Source organism: Solanum verrucosum, unplaced genomic scaffold (assembly GCF_900185275.1).
Source record: "Solanum verrucosum unplaced genomic scaffold, falcon-dt-bn FXZP01000298.1, whole genome shotgun sequence".
Lineage (NCBI taxonomy): Eukaryota > Viridiplantae > Streptophyta > Magnoliopsida > Solanales > Solanaceae > Solanum > Solanum verrucosum.
Window position 1 is genome coordinate 4,003 of NW_026020113.1, and position 18,909 is coordinate 22,911.

Below are 18,909 nucleotides of genomic sequence, written 5' to 3' on the forward strand. Positions count from 1 at the left end.
AATAATAGAGAAATAAAAAAAATTGTAAAAAAAATAAAATTCTAGAGCAAATCCTCAATATTTAGAATGTTTGACAAAAGTAATAGAAAGAAAGGCTAATGAAATATTTTAATTAATTAAAAATTTAGCTTTTACAGAAATGGAAAAAATTACTATGAAGTATCATACCTTTTGAAGTATGATAGGTCAAGTATAAGGTGTTCACCCCTACAATTTAGTTGTCCATTAATGAGTGCCTAAACATGTTGAACATCATTAAAAAAAAAAAAAAAAAAATCATCAAATCAATAGCGAAATAATTGTTATATAACATGCCACAAAATCTCATATAATCAAATTTAATATTCTCTAAAGGGTAGACATATGAGAATTGTCAAGAAATTATATCACTATTCAAAGCAATCTAAATATATATAATCAAAATACTATTTGCTTCTACATAAAAATAAAACTATGATATACTTCGAAAATAAATAATAAGGTAAAGAAAAAAGTAACAAGAGAAATTTGCTAGTCACTCAACATACCTCATCAAGTGGGAAGAAAACTTTGTAGTCATTTCATTGAATCTTTGCCATTCTCATAAATTTATAGGCGTAATTCTTAGTTGCCTCATGACTTTTCATTACCTTACACCTCTCTATTATTAGTAACTGTTGGTTTTCATTATATAGCTTTTAATTATTTTAATTGCAATCATTATTATTACTACTAACATTTAACTCTTATTTTTAATTCAATTGTTACAATTTCCCTGCAGAAATGAACAGAAGATGTAAGAGAAGTCTAAAAGTTTTGGGAAAACGTATAATTTAAAAATTGAGCATTTAATTCCAATAAATAATCTTTTATACTTCCATGAATATATTTAATTTTAATCAGAAAAATATTATAAATGTCAAATAAATGACAAAAAAGATAAATATTAATAGTGGCCATAAAGAGGTGTCACATCACCTCTTCAATTTTGTACATTAAAGAATAAAATAAATGGAGGAATAATAATTGTCCTTTTTTTTATATATAATAAATAAAATAAAAAAATATTTCTTATAAATTGACATGTGAAGAGTCTTTGTTTTATATAAATGTTCCTTCATTAATATAATATGTATTTATAATAAATTAAATGATACTTTCACAATAAAATAATTATTTTAAATATGAAAAAGGACCAAAAAAGGAGGGAAAAAAAATAAATCGCAATGGAGATCATAGAGAGGTATCACATCACCTTCTATATGTTTCTCCTTTAATATATATATATTAAAGCAAATTTTTGATACTAGGATCATTTTATTAAAATCAATATGTACACAAAACTAAAAAGAACAAGACCTGATCCATAAGTGGACCCAATTCAAATAAAATAATAAGCACAGCTACCCTACTCTTAGCTAATCCTTTTCACCGACGCTGCACTTCTTGGTAAGCATTTCTGCCCAAGACCAATGATTCACAAGCATAAAATAAGAGTAATAGTGTTATTTATGCATTAATTTTGTGAAATAATAAATATTAAATATTATCTATTTTTAATAAAAATGACATATAAATAAAACGAATGGAATATATATATATTTAGATCGGTCCCGCATAAAATAATTTATCTCAAGAAGATGTCTTTAAATATTATGCATTCACAACTGGTCGTGGATAAGAACATGTATACAAATATTAAAAGAGTACGATTAATTGGTATTTTTTATTATTATTTTGCTTGTGCCTTTTCATTGAATGAAAAGCTAGGCAAGCGGCAAGCCGAACAATAGGTAGTCTCAAAAGAAATTAACTATTATTCATTCACAAGTGGTCGTGGATAAGAAAATTACATCATAGGCTTACTTTTAGAAATATTTATTTTTCTTAATTTAATTATTATATTTTCATATTTAATGATTATTGATTTTTCATCTTGTCTTTTTTTTTTTTTAAAAAAAAAAACACGTTTTACTGATCTAAAGTTTATTTCTTTAAAATAACGTTCAAATATTTTTAATACATCGACTTTGAGTATTATTTAAACTGACATAGATATAATGGAATATGGATCAAAGTTTGTTTTCAAAATGAACGTGGTAGCACTCGTCTTATCCCACCAAGACAAGCCAGCCTAAAACTCAACAATTACAATAAAATGCGGAAATTTCATAATCAACTCAAAAATATCCCCAAAATCTGGTTGTTACGTGTACAGGCCTCTAATGTGTTATAACAAAGTTGAAAGAAAATACATGTTTCAAATGACATTGTTTCTAGAATAGAACAAGATCATAATTAAGGAGAAAGAAGGTCCGCTGAAATGACAAGCAGCTACCTCACAAACCTCCACAAGAAGCCTCAGACAAGGAGAAGAGAAAATATCACAAAGGTCTGGGCTAGTAACCTACAGAAAAATGTAGTAGCAAGGGGTGAGTACCAAACCACACGGTACTCAGCAAGTAAACCTCTAAACACAAGTTAAGGGGATAGAATACGGGTACGTCTTACACCCCAACCAAACCTCCACAACTACAACCTGCATAAAATTAGCACAACCTAACAATTCACAATTTACAAGCACATATCTCAACAACTACATTCTAACAATCACATATACTCAACAACAAGCTCAATATTCATCAATTACAACCTCCACAACTACAATCTGCTTTAAACCAGCTCAACCTAACAGTTCACAATTCACATAGCACACAGCTCAACAACAACACTCTAACAATTACATATCCTCAACAACAAGCTCAATATTCATCAATCAAAGTTCCACAGAAAGGCACTCACAAGATCACCAAAAACACAATATCAAGTTCACTAATGATAAATATGTGATGCAATGGAACAATGTCAATTATAGTGATGCATGTCTGACCTAGTGACACACACCCGCTATCTCTTAGTCGGGGACCCATGGGGAACATAACTGTCCATGCATCCATCGCGGCGCGCGATATGACCCACGATAATAGTAACCATCGCGGCACGCGATACGTCCCTCGAAATATAGTACGGCGCGCAATATGTCCCTCGAAATGGTACATCCTCTTTAATTTCTTATTCTTTCTCAATTCACACAACACTTGTCACAACCATGTCTCAGAACCATGCAAATGACATGTTCACACAAAAAATGAGGAGATGACCATTTTCATAACATTGCACAATTCACAACAACACAATCATGATACAACATCAACAATGATTCAACAAGCCTTTCAAACCATTCTCAACACATCACACACAAACAATTAATCACATTGCCTTTTATTACCCCTTTTTCATCATTAGAATTAATCAATGTGGACAAGTCAACCCATCACCAAGTCTCATTACCCCCCAAACACATATTACAAGGAAATACATGAATTTCATACACTTAATAAGGGTTTAGAAATCCACTTACCTCAAACAATCAAGCAATCACTCCGGTACTTGAGCCTTCCTCTTTCGTTGTACTTTCAAATCAATACAATCTATTCAAATCAATAATCACAATAAGACTTCAAAACAAACAACACTCATATTACTATGTGTTTAGCCTTGACCCAAAAATTCACCCAATATAATCAAGTTTGTAAATCTTGATGCCAATTAACATTTCAACTATCATATTATCCAAGTTTCAAGTCTAGGGTTAAATTCAGTTTTCCCAATATCCTAATTCAAATGTTATTCACAAAATATTATACACCTAATAATTAATTACATATCTCAATATATTAAAAACTGAATTTATAATATAATAACCGATTAATATTACTCCCTCCGTCCCATTTTATGTGGCAACATTTGACCAGGCACGGAGTTTAAGAAATAAATGAAGACTTTGAAATGTTTACCAAATTACCCTTTAAAAAGTAGATTCACTTTTTTCTCTCCTCATAAATGTATTGGAGTATTATTTTAAGATTAAGTGGGACCAATAAGGATAAAAGAGGAATTGTACCTTTAAATATTTACCATATAAGGAAATGTGACATTCTTTTTGGGACTAACCAAAAAGAAATGGTACCACATAAAATGGGACGGAGGAAGTATTAATTTCGATGCCACTTTTACAAAATCAAATCAGTGGCCAAAAAAAAATAAAAAAAATCAGTGGCGGCGAATCATGACCCCACTATCAAAATCTTGCCCTTCTTCATGATTCTAATGATTTCCTAAATTTCCAAATACCTATCAACTTTCATTAAATAATAATAATATTAACAGTGAACATTTTTCAAGCATTAAGTATATAAATATCACAAGTTTCAAATTGTTTCTTATCCGCCGCCTAACGTCTCCTTCGTTGTTCCCTATCTCCTTTTTGTTTCTAAATAAAATAATTAGGTATAATTCAAAGTGAAAAGATGGTAAATTTCAATAATTTAATTTAATTATATGGTACAAATGGTATAGGGTCTTAAATAAATGATCATTTTAGTCCATTAACTATCAATTAAGTCAATTATTCATAATTACCCATCAACTAATTAACTAAAGTCAACGAATACTTTGAAATTATTAAAAATGACCTTCTGGGTCATTACATTTTAATTATGAGTCTTTTGAGATGGCTCAGTTGGTTTGGAGGGTGGTTATCCGACCCGGGATCGATCCCCCTTCAATGTCTTCTGAGTTGAGTCTGTCGCATAGAGCTTGCCTAGTGTGGTTTACATTTCTTGTGTGGTTTGCAGGCTATTACACAGTGAGGGGTTTATCCAGTGCACACAAAGTGCTCACCCGAAAGGCAGAGACTGTTGCAGAGGTTGTAACGATTGCAGGTTATCCTGGATTTTAAAAAAAATGTTTTAATTATGAACTTGGATAAGTTGATATTGGTAGGTGACATTATAGCGACTGCTAGTACTCTATCACAATTCACATCATTTCTTATCCATTATAAATTTATGCCTCAATACACCAATATTTCATCAAACTCTTAATTGTTTGTAGCTTTGAAGCTTATATTTTAAAAACATGAAAGTAGCAGTGGTTGGAGCAGGGATAAGTGGACTAGTTGCTGCATATGAATTGGCAAAATCTGGTGTCAAAGTTGTGGTTTATGAGAAGGAACATTATCTAGGCGGCCATGCTAAGACCGTTACTGTCAATGACATCGATCTTGACCTTGGCTTTATGGTCTTCAACGGGGTAAGTACGATCAGAGGGTGTTTGAGTAAGCTTATAAAATGATCAAATCATTTAATTAGTTGTAACTTGTAAGCATTTATTTTTATACTTAAATGCGCGTTATTGATAAATGCTAAAGTGCTCATAACTTAAGTGCGTGCATGGAACGATAACAAATTTAAGTCATTTTCGATGTGTTAGGGTATCATTTTGGGCCTTTTCCAACTTATATTTCGAAAAATGTTTGTTATATAAGGTGTGTATTGAATTATAATTTAAATGTCTATGTATATCATCATGTTATATAAGATTTGCAAATTCATGTAGTCACTAATGAAGTTTGAGTGACTAAATGCTTAAATCATATCAAACTAATTGAGTATATGAATATTTAGCCAACTCGAAATAACTTTAAATATGTTAAAAGTTAACATTTTTACTCTCCGATAAATCATATCATATATTATATTATAAGTGGGAAGCCTCTATGTCAAAAGTTGAATTACAAAAGTGTCCTTATAATATCATAATATTTATGGACAAAAATGTAAATATACATTAAATATTAATAAAAATTATTGTATTTTCTATTAAACACTATTATTACATATTTATGAACAAAAATATAAATACACACTAATTATAATAAATATCCTAATATATTTTTAATAATAATATTAATATTCTAAAAATGGAGAACTCACAATCTATGACATGAATTAATATAGATACAATGAATATTTGTACAATTGGATGATATCCTATTAAATGACAAAAGGAAATCAAAAAGTTTGGCAACAGTTAAAATGACCTTCAAGTGTATCTCAGTTACTCCTACCGTGCAAAGTTATAAAAATTATCAGATAAATTATATTCATAAAATTATATTAAATGCTAAGTTATTGCTTCAATAAATACTTACTATGGAAGCTTACAATCGTTAAACTTTTGTTTTTCTTCTGTTATAATTAGCACAAACTAATGATGAATTACATACTCGGTAAATTAATTATATATATATATATATATATTAAAAGTGAGAACAAAAAAAAGTTATTATTCATAAATAATAATTAATATCCATAATAATAATGAATCAAAAGTTAGTTTACCATTTTATCTGAGTAAAAGCAAATATTCATTTGAATAACTTTTGTTTACATAAGAAAATATAACAAAATTCATTAACCCCTCAAATTCAATGAATCCAAATACCATATATGCTTTCTGAAAATGCTTACTGCCATAATTTTATTTATCTCTTTCACCTTCTCCTTCACTACATGTTTAGAGGAACAAAAACGTTTGGTGAGGGTGAGAAAGACATTGTGTAACAGCAATTAATTATGGTCAGGTCACATGTGTATAAGTTCCCTAAATTATTTTACTCATTAAATTTTATTTCTTTCATCTTCCATAGAGTCGATCTAGCGAGAATTTTCGATCATGGAAGGGTTGATTTCTCCAGGCTGATCATAGTTGAGATTAGTGAATTCATTCTCATAGTATAATATTCTTATTATAATTCTTTAAGATGCAAAGATAATATACTCTCTACCACAAAAAACGGTGTAATACTGATAATTGATAGGGAGGAGAGATGGTGATTTTGATCATGATTTCTTCGAAGATTATATTATAACTGATAATTCAAGAGTAGTAAAAATTAAATATGACAACTACTCTAATTTGACATCAAACTATCTAAGGGCATAAAAAAAAATGAAATCAAAGATAAAATAATTTGCATTCAATCTCAAAAGTGACAAAGAGGAGATGGGAAATTAGTAGCCTTTATATAATGTTTTTTCCTAGTCCTTTGAAATTTCCTTTCATTTATTAATTACTAATGAATTATAATTAATAGTCAATTCAACTTCTCAACTTCTTTGTACTTATTGTAGCAATGAAAGGTTGTTCATTGGTTAACGTAACAATTAAATAATTGAATAACCAACGTTTCATATAAAGTTATGGTTATTACATAATAATTATTAAATGCAAAATTTTTCTTTTTATTGTATGAAATGTGTGTATTTATATTTTTATATTATACTTTTTGAAATAATAGTTGCTTGAAGGTTAAAATGATGTTTAACTTTTAATAGGTGATTTGATAATTCAATTTTTCATTTGGAAGGTTTCTACTTGATATAATATGATAATGATCAAAATTTTAATATAAAATGAATAAATCAAAAAATAAGTAGAGAAAGAAAGAAAGATGATTGTCCTCAGTCCTTATTAAATCATTGAATTAAATGTGATAATTAAAGTATTATATTAGTACTCCACTTCCAAATCATCCATTCAATTCATGTTATTGAAAACTAATTTAATTGAAGATTTTTTTAAAATTATGGTGTAAATAAAAATTATTTTATAAATAAATAATTAAGTATAAGGATAAATTGGTAAATCAACTTTAAAGATAAGAGCTTCCCAGGCTGATCATAGTTGAGATTAGTGAATTCATTCTCATAGTATAATATTCTTATTATAATTCTTTAAGATGCAAAGATAATATACTCTCTACAAAATAGTTATTTCATCTAAAGAAATGGTGTTATTTGAACGCGTTGATTGATGCTCCTCTTCCTATTGATTACTGGCTATAACCTTTATGATCATTGCAATATTCAAGTTTAAGTATTACTTGAAAAGAACTCATTAATCCTTTTTGTGACATATTTGGCTAATTATTAGAATTACAATACTTTGATTTCACGTGAATTGGAATTCGCTTTTGTTTCCATGCACAATTGTTAAGATTAGTTTTAAATTCTTGATAATCATATATATTATTTGCATTTTGTAAATTTTAACAACAAGTTTTAAATGTTTATCATAACAAGTTTTTGGTTTAAATATTTTAGATTCATTATTTTACTATTTGGTATAAGTATCACAATTCATTATTCAAATATGATATCACGAAACTTAATACTTAATGTTATTAGGTGCAAATATTTAATAGTATTAATACTTCCTTATAGACAAAATATTTGCACCTAATAACATTAAAATGTAACTCATTTTATACATTTTACCTATCTAACTAAATATAGTTATTCAATTTTGCAATTCCGACAGTAACTAATCATTTATCGCTCAACAAAGAAGTCATTCAAATTGGATGAGTGTTACGTTCATCAATTTTAGTTTGTACTTTTTTTGTTATTGATTACACTATGTTTTTAATATAACTTATATCGTGTATACTATACGTGCAACACACGTGTCCAGAAACTAGTATTTAATAAGTAACAGTGTTACTCTCATATGATTTTACAGGAAACTTATTCGAACCTGATAGGATTTTTTGAGTTACTCGGAGTTGATATGAACATTTCTGATATGTCATTCTCAGTGAGCTTAGACCAAGGCCGTGGTTGTGAATGGGGTACTAGAAATGGATTCTCTAGTTTGTTTGCACAGAAGAAGAATGTACTGAATCCATATTTTTGGTAAATGATAAGAGAAATTATCAGATTCAAACAGGATGTCATAAGGTACCAATAACTTATTTCATTACAAATGTTAATATTTGAGTATTTCTGTTAATTTACTCATCTCATTAGAAATTTAGAGCACATGTATAGTTTTCTTTGTTCATTCGAAGGGAATAAATTGTTCTGTTTTGTGCACTTCATTTATTTCATCACGATTACGCTTCTCACTGCATTGCAGTTACCTTGAAGAATTGGACAACAATCCTGACATTGATCGCAATGAAACATTAGGACAATTTATTAAGTCACATGACTATTCGGAGCTATTTCAGAAGGCTTATCTGGTGTGACACTGCAGTTTGTCCTTGTTATTGATTTTGATACTTGTATAAATTTTTCCTTTTTTGTTCATTCAAAAAATTAATCTTGCAACAAGCAATTGACACATATCTTTCACAGGCTCCAATATGTGCTTCAATATGGTCCTGCTCCTCGGAACGAGTAATGGGCTTTTCTGCTTATTACATTCTTTCATTCTTCCACAACCAACATCTTCTGCAGGTTCTTTTCTCTTAGCTACAGTTCAAGTAGCTAGAACACTTTGTGTGTTGATTATAGCCAATTGTTAAATGTGGTGCACGCAAATACAGAATTGGAATGCTCAGCTTTTACTCATCTTATTGCCCTTGTGCCTAAGGGTGCTTTTATTTCTTTCTTTGTAGCTCTTTTGTCTCCCCCAATTGCTCACTGTAAGATGGCAATCACATATAGACAAGGTGATTTTTCATTCATAGATACTTCAAAGTTCTTACTATTTTCTGTGATTTGTTAAGTTAAGCATGTACATCCTTGAGAGTGATTCGATGGCAGTATCAAACGTAGGTTAAGGAGGAGCTGGAAAAGAGAGGCTGCCAAATAAGAACTAGTTGTGAAGTAAATTCTGTAACAACAAATGAAGAAGGTCTAGCTTGATTTTATCTTTTGGCTTCTTGCAAGAGTTCGCTGTGCGCTACAAACTACTTGTGATTCTAACTGTAAATGAAAGTGCCCTTGCTGCAGGTTGTACCATAGATTGCATTGATGGTACCACAGATGTATATGACGGATGCATAATCGCTTTACGTGCTCCAGATTCTCTGAGAATGTTAGGCAAAGAGGCAACATTTGATGAAACAAGAATACTGGGTGCTTTCCAGTATGTCTATAGGTACTTTCGACTCCTATATTTGAATACCTTGGATTTCATTCCTCTTTAATTCTACTTTTTATCTTTTTTGAATCTTTATCTATAGCCCGACATCACTTACGTTGTATATATATTTGTATTTTCTGTTACCAGATGAGCTTTATTTTGTGGTTTGGTGAAGTTCAATTAGATTCTACAACCTGCTAGATTTCTGAGCTAATATGAAATTTGTATTGAAGGCCAAGATTAATATAGTTAGCCTCCATTCTGCCTCTAAAATTCTACATTCCTCTGTGACAGTGACGTTTTCCTTCATCATGACAAAACATTCCTGCCTCGCAACCCAACAACATGGTGTGCTTGTAACTTTCTTGGAACCACGAATAATAGAGGATGTGCGACATATTGGCTCAATATAATCCAGGTGTGTTATGGAATACAGTGATTTAGGACCTTGTATAGAAAGTAGAAGATAATGTTCTCAGTTGGAAGTCATTTCTCTTAAATTGTCAACTGTCTAAACTTACAGAATCTTGGTGATTCAAAGCTGCCTTATCTCGTAACCCTCGATCCTCCTCACACACCTGAGCATACGTTGCTTAAGTGGACCACCAGTCATCCAGTACCCTCAGTTGCTGCATCAAAAGCTTCATGTGAGCTATATCAAATCCAAGGAAAGAGAGGAATATGGTTTTGTGGAGCATATCAAGGTATGAATCTCTTTTTAAGCAGAGTGTTGAGAGTTGCTTCAAGATATCTGTTCCCTTGTAACCTTCTTTTGTGCATAGTCTACAGTTGGACTCTTCAACTTTGTTCAATTTAGTGAACCTGTTTCTCTAACTGTTAGTCCTGTAATATAGCAGCTTATAAGTTTAATTTGAATATGTTTTAAGTGATAATCCTAATTACATTTCTATTTTGATGAAATCGATATTTAGGGGACTAAACTAGCTGCCAAGCTATTTTCGCAGAGAGGACTTGTCTTCATGTACTTTTTAGTTTTCTTTCCACTAAACTAGCTGCAATATTTCAGGCTATGGCTTCCATGAGGATGGACTTAAGGTAGTATATACTACTTCTGTTAATAACAAGCTAAAAACAAATTTGGAGTCTTTTGCAGTTTTTGTTCTTATATAGATGATTGTCCTCCTCAGGCTGGTGTGGCTGCTGCAGATGGCATGCTTAGAAGGACTTGTTGTATTCTGGATAACCCCAAGCATATGGTACCAACCTGGCCTGAAACTGGAGCACGCCTCCTCGTTACTAGATTTCTCAAAAGTTTCATTCAAACAGGATGCATAATGTGAGTGATGATAGTTTCACCTTGTATTACTTTAATCCCAAACAGGATACACATACTTTTTGTTATTATATTATTCATAGCTTCAAATCATTCATGCTAATGCCAGAATATCACTCGGAAGATTTTTGAGCTTTTAATAACTTTATTTATATGTTATATACAGCTTGTCGGAAGGAGGCAAAATTTTCACCTTCCAAGGAACAGAGAAGAAATGCTCACTCAAAGTTTCTCTTAGAGTTCATAATACACAGTTCTACTGGAAGGTAAATTTAAATTTCCTTTGCCCCTACAAGTGATCAAAGACTTAACCAATCTCTTACAGGTTGCAACTCGAGCTGACCTAGGGATTGCCGATGCTTTTATTCATGGGGATATCTCCTTTGTTAATAAGAATGAAGGTCTTCTTAATCTTTTCATGGTGAGGGAATGGCTCGATATCTTTGTAAATAGATATTTATCGGTACTTAGCTTCCTAATATCTTTTGCAGATATATGTTGCCAACAGAGATTTGAAAGCATCTGTTAAAAGGTAAAATAGTTTACTTACTGATCTGAAATCAAGAAACACAAACTTGTGTTCATATGTTAAAGTTTGTCATCATTTTGTGTGGCTCTAGAGGCTGGTGGACACCATTACTAGATCTGTTATCTGCAAAATATTTCATTGGACATGTTTCAAATCGAAACACCCTGACTCAGGCTCGTCGGAATATCTCTCGTCATTATGACCTGGTAATTAATCAACTTGCATATTATATCACCCAATTTCAAAGATTGCTAGTGAAATTAAGGTAGTTAATCCTGCACATACTTTTGCCAATTGCAGTAGATTTATCACTTCCTTCCTTCTTGTATTTTTTTCTTTTCCAGAGTAATGAACTCTTTTCACTCTTTCTGGATGAGACAATGACATACTCATGCGCAATTTTCAAGGTTAGCTCTCCAAACTTTTTAAATGCTTGCCACTTTTTTCTTCGTATGTTAAGCTACATTTCTTGTTCCAAGGTAATCTAATAATCTATTATTCTTTCCGAATTTGTATAGAGTGAGGACGAAGACCTGAAAGATGCACAGCTGAGAAAGATTTCTGTTCTAATTAAAAAGGTATTTCATCAACCAAGTAAAAAACTCTCCTGTTTATACCTAACTTTCAGGCATAATTGGATTCTGTTTCTGTTTTATTTAGGCAAAAATTAGCAAGAAACATCACATTTTAGAGATTGGATTTGGTTGGGGAAGTTTCGCGGTGGAAGTTGTCAAGCAAACAGGATGTAAATATACTGGTATAACTCTTTCGGAGCAGCAACTGGAGTATGCACAGTTGAAAGTTGAGCAAGCAGGCCTTCAGGTATAGTACTAATCATAATGTCTATATGGATCTTGGACAATATAATTGCCTTACAGTATTTCTGATTGTATGAATATAATTGCTATAAGATGAGGCTAAGTTATAAAGCTATGAGGAAATTCCACTTCATTAAAATTCAGTTCCATGATATATTTTCACAGGATCGAATCACCTTACTCCTATGTGACTATCGTCAAATGCCAAATAAGGACAAATATGACAGGATTATATCAATGTGAGCTTTACTCCATCTACATCTTGACATATTGTATTACTCACTACATGTCGAGTCAGTGTTACAATTGTACTAGTTCATTTTCAGCGGGATGATAGAACATGTCGGTCATGATTACATAGAGGAATTCTTTACTTGCTGTGAATCTGCATTGGCAGAAGATGGGCTTCTAGTTCTACAGGTAATGAATAAAAGTGAACCCTCAATATAGTCCACTTTGTTCAGTTTTACCCTTCAATTTCCTTCACTGTTCTGCTGCCTTTGTATCTTTATGTTGTTTCTCATAAGCTTTGGATCTACTTAGTTCTTTTCAATACCAGATGAGAGGTATGACAGTCACAGGCAGAGCACAGACTTCATGAGAGAGTATATATTCCCAGGTGGATGCTTGCCTGCACTAAGTCGAATAATATCAGTCATGGCTGCTGCATCCAGACTATGGTAACAAAGAGTTCATTTTAGTGATTTTGCACTAGCGCACTTGCCAATCTTTCAAAAGAGTTTCTCTGAAAGAATTTGATAAATGATATAAACAAATGCAGTGTAGTGCATGTGGAAGAGATAGGAATTCATTACTATCAGACACTGAGATGTTGGCGAAATAACTTCCTGAAAAACAAAAGGTAACAAAACTAAAATAAATGCTTATAACTTGGACACCCTTCATGAAATTTCTGGCTACGCCACTGTTAACTAGACTATTGATGTATAACTGTGTCACTAGACAAATTCACGCTTTGGGATTCGATGACAAGTTCATTAGGGCATGGGAGTACTACTTTGACTATTGTGCTGCTGGATTCAAAACATGCACATTTGGAGATTATCAGGTATATATGGTGATAAATCTTTTAAATTATGTTAACTAGATCATCAAAAAATTAAGTAATTAGAGATGATATAAATTTTGAGTATCTTATTTTGAATGACTTTATTAAAAAAACTTAAGCCGTTAGACAGAACAAATTTTTATTTATTTCACCAAATTTGTAAGGAAAACAACTGATCAAGTGGTGCTTTCTTACCTCTGTAGATTGTATTTTCAAGGCCAGGCAATGTTGCAACATTTGGTGATCCTTACAATGTTACTGTGTCTACAGTGTATTAGAGTTTCGTTGTTTCGATTATATATTGTAAATTTGTCTTTGCAAATAAATAAGTTCCTCAAAACAGCATTAAAGTCCTAATGAAGACATATCATGTCTCATTAGTTCATGCTGAATTATGTGATTTTCTTGTACTGTATTGCCTAATAAAACTTATTAAAAAAGAATGAGGCTATTTTTCGTGATCTTGATCTTATTTTGGGATGTTATATATGGTGAAAATGTACATGTGTATGATATGTTGGGAGTTCCAAGCTTTTTACAGATGAGTTTGAAACCTCTACTGGTGAATTTTGCTAAAATTCAAATCTTTTACCTATGAAACTTCAGCACACTGTGCTGAAGTTTTGCCATTAAATTCCAATAGAAATTACCAATCATACAATAATGGACAACAGGCCACCCAGTCCCCTCATTTGCTGCATCAAAAACTATTCTATCATTATTTACTGGTTTTTTGAATTCAAGTTTTCAATCAATGAACATGAATTTATTTATTTTTTATTATTTAATTTGACCAATGAACAAGAAATATTTATTTTATTTTTTATTTTTTTTAAAGAAATTTTTTATCCTAGGATCATTTTATTAAAATCAATATGTACACAAAACTAAAAAAGAACAAGACATGATCCATAAGTGGACCCAATCCAAATAAAATAATAAGCACAACTACCCTACTCTTAGCTAATCCTCGTCTCTTTCCAAAAAGCTCTAATCCCTTTTTTTTTTCCTTTTCACCGACGCTGCACTTCTTGGTAAGCATTTCTGCCTTTAAGCTGATTCTTTTTTCCTTTCCAGGTGATGTGAGAACGCCCAAGACCAATGACTCACAAGGGTAAATTAGGAGTAATAGTATTATTTATGCATTGATTTTGTGAAATGACAAATATTAAATATTATATATTTTTAATAAGAATAACATATAAATAAAATGGAGGAATTATATATATCTAGGTCGATCCCGCATAAAATAATTTGTCTCAAGAAGATGTCTTTAATTTCATCACGTGTTTTTTATTATTATTTTGCTTGCGCCTTTTCATTGAATGAAAAGCTAGGCAAGCTGAACTATAGGTAGTCTCAAAAGATATTAACTATTATTCATTCACAACTGGTCGTGGATAAGAAAATTACATCATAGGCTTATTTTTAGAAATATTTATTTTTCTTAATTTAATTATTATATTTTCATATTTAATGATTAATGATTTTTCATCTTGTCTTCTTGTTTTTCTTTTTTAAAAGACATTTTACTGATCTAAAGTTTATTTCTTTAAAATAACGTTTAAATATTTTTAATACATCGACTTTGAGTATTATTTAAACTGACATATATATAATGGTATATGGATCAAAGTTTGTTTTCAATAATTTGTGTTGTTGATGAAAGAACTAAGAAGAGAAAACACAATCTGAGGCAATGGAAACACCTATTCAGAAAAAAAAAATTCATGCTACGAAGAAGACTTAATAAGTTATGAATAATGTTTTTATGAGATTAATTAGTCTAGAATATTCTAAAAAGAAAAAAAAGTTACCGTTAATGATTGTCTTAATTTGTTTTAATAGCGTTGATGGAGAAAGGCTAAAAATTATGAGGATGAAGAAAGCGGGGAAAGAACTCTTCATATTTTTGGTATCCAAATAAGAATTTGTACAAAGAATCAAGAAAAGAAATCAAAATATAAAAATAATATATTCAACGTAATACAGTATAATGTTATTTCAAAATATGATCTTTTATTTCATTTATTTTGCACGATATATCCCTCGAAATGGTACATTCTCTTTAATTTCTTATTCTTTCTCAATTCACATATCTCAGAACCATGCAAATGACATGTTCACACAAATAATGAGGAGATGACCATTTTCATACCATTGCACAATTCACAACAACACAATCATAAAAATTTAAGTTATTAGAGATGATATAAATTTTGAGTATCCTGTTTTGAACGACTTTATTAAAAAAACTTAAGCCGTTTGAGAGAACAAATTTTTATTTATTTCACCAAATTTGTGAAGGAAAACAACTGATCAAGTGTTGCTTCTTACCTTTGTAGATTGTATTTTCAAGGCCAGGCAATGTTGCAACATTTGGTGATCCTTACAATGTTACTGTGTCTACAGTGTATTAGAGTTTCGTTGTTTCGATTATATATTGTAAATATGTCTTTGAAAATAAATAAGTTCCTCAAAACAGCATGAAAGTCCTAATGAAGACATATCATGTCTCATTAGTTCATGCTGAATTATGTGATTTTCTTGTACTGTATTGCCTAATAAAACTTATTAAAAAAGAATGAGGCTATTTTTCGTGATCTTGATCTTATTTTGGGATGTTATATATGGTGAAAATGTACATGTGTATAATATGTTAGGAGTTCCAAGCTTTTTACAGATGAGTTTGAAAACTCTACTGGTGAATTTTGCTAAAATTCAAATCTTTTACCTACGAAACTTCAGCACACTGTGCTGAAGTTTTGCCATTAAATTCCAATAGAAATTACCAATCATACAATAATGGACAACAGGCCACCCAGTCCCCTCATTTGCTGCATCAAAAGCTTCACGTGAGCTACATCAAATCCAAAGGAAAATTACAATTGCAAATCAAATGGTTGATTATAAATTAGACGACAAATAAAAACATACTAAAGAAATATTATTAATATGGTTTGTCAAGCGATCTACGTATTGAAAAATAATATTAAAAAAAATCATAAATATGTTTAGGAGAAAATCTCTCCATAAACAATACTCTTAAATGACTACATTGTGGATGTTATGAGAATAGGAATCTTCAATTTATAGATCTCCAATTTTTTCCTCTAAGGAAAGAATAAATCAAATATGAAAGTGAATTATATTTTTTCTTTCGGAAAAAGTAAAACTCAAATATGGTAAGAAAATCAGGGTAAAACTCTAACAAGAATCTGGAAGAGATAAGTTGTCACGCCCCGAGCCTACACCCTGGACGTGGCCGGCACTCGAAGACCATTGCTGGTCCCCAAGCGAACCCTCATCCTGGCTGACTCCAAGCGAAATACTAACTTAAGCATACAAGAGCTTAAAACTGAATAAGAGTTTATAAACTCAACTTTACAAATCTTTAACTCAAAAGAAAACTCTGTATAATAGAATATATATATACAACTCGCCATAAAAGGCAACTTTAGTCTTCAAAACATTTAACAAAATAAATGAAGAGACTTCTGAAACTCTATTGTCTATCTATGAAGCCTCTAACTGATAAAGATGGAAGCCGGGACAAGACCCACGACCTCTTAACAACTGATACAACTGAAAGGTAAATGAAATCCTCCGGAAGCAAAGAGGCTTGTCATAGCTAACTGGAACTCCTGGATGTATCAACGAATCTCCTGTTGATGATCCTGAATATCTATGTCTGCATCATAAAAAGATGCAGGCCAAACGGCTCAGTACGTGGAATGTACGAGTATGTAAGCTGGAAAGCTAAACAACATAGGCTAGAAGAAAAACTGGAATAAACTGAACAACTTACCTCTTTTCAAACTTTCTCAACTCAAGGAATACTCAAAACTACTCAAACTTACTCAACTCAGAAGATAGATATTGGACTCAGAGACAGATACTCAATTCAAAGATATATACTCAACTCAAAGATAGATACTCAACTCAAGATAGATACTCAACTCAAGATATATACTTAACTCAAAGATACTTAACTCAAGGATACTCGACTCTTGAATAACTGAACTCAACCTGATTGACTTCTTTTAATAGAAGGCAATTTAAAACAAGTGCGATATAAAGAAAGACTGTTTAAAACATGTTATAAACTCTGTGTGTACACAAGGATACAATAAGCCTGAGATGTATATAGAAATACAATTGAACTGATGTATATAAAATACAATAATTTCTGTGTATAAAAATACAATAACTGCTGTGGGAGTTTCTCTAACCGACAACCATCACATAAGAGCTATAGTGATGATACAGCGATCGACCTCACGCTGCCAGAGCATCTTATACCCGGCCAAAGGTATAAGACCTGAACTGCCTAATGGATCCACTAGTCTAATCTGAAAAGGATTCATCTAAAAAGTATGATCCTTTTCTACCCATGGTGGCTAACATGGTTCTATGGGGGCTGTGGGTTCTTTGAACGCTCCCCCAATTCGGTGCTCGATACTACTCCCAAAAATGTACTGGCTCTTATGTTTTTAAAACATATTTATTCCTGCTGATATGAGATAATTACTCAAAAACTAGCCCGAAGGCTCTTTGGAAATCTCAATTTCCAACCTTGTTTAGATGTAAAGACATTTCTTTAAAACTCCTTTGGGAATACATAGTTCCCTAATAACTTTGAGAAATGAACTCAACTTTAAACTCTTGACTCTTTACTCTTTACTTGACTTGAAACTCTTTACTTTACTTGAACTCTTGGCTTGATGTGAAACTCTTAACTTAACATGAAATTCTTAACTTTGGACTTGACTTGAAACTCTTGACTCAGAAACTCTTCATTCTTTACTTAACTTGAGCCTTAAAATGAAGTTAAAACGATCAATGAAGACTCTTGGAAAACCTTAAAGACTGTTTTGACTTACCTACTTCTAAGCTTGACTTCACTTGACTTGGAAACTAACTTCACTTGATTTTGAAACTAACTTCATTGACTTGGAAACTAACTTCACTTGAATTGGAATTATGAATTCAAGGGTAATGATTTGTGTTTGGAAAGACCCCATGATGATTAGGAATAATTTAGGACAGCTAGACTTAAGAAAAAAATTCGAAATTTAATTCTAAAAACAGAACAGATTCTGTTCACAAAGGTAAACACAGCTGCAACGCAGACTTGCTTCAGGCAAGCTGGCCCAACTTTCTCCTTCATGTTGCCAACTCTAAACCTCTCAACCTCAAAGGTTCTTTTCCCAAACACTTGGGGTCATAAACCCCTCAACATACAGTGGATTCCACTCAAAAACGCAACCAGATCCTATCCCAAATCAGCAAGAACTTCAACAACACAACCAACAACTTCAAAACCAAAATACATCTTTTCTTGGAATTAAAAACGAGTTGTGTGTGGGGTATGAACCAACCAACACTAAGGATCATAAAATCCCTCAATATACAATAGATTTCAGCTTAAGAACACAACCAA

At 31.4% G+C, this 18,909-nt stretch overlaps 2 pseudogenes; one reads left to right on the top strand and one right to left on the bottom strand.

Moving 5' to 3' along the window:
• Window positions 1-4,959: 4,959 nt before the first annotated feature.
• On the top strand, window positions 4,960-15,886 carry LOC125825668 (uncharacterized; annotated as a pseudogene).
• Window positions 15,887-16,196: 310 nt separating this feature from the next.
• Window positions 16,197-18,909, bottom strand: part of LOC125825669 (uncharacterized) — a 9,947-nt pseudogene continuing 7,234 nt past the window's right edge.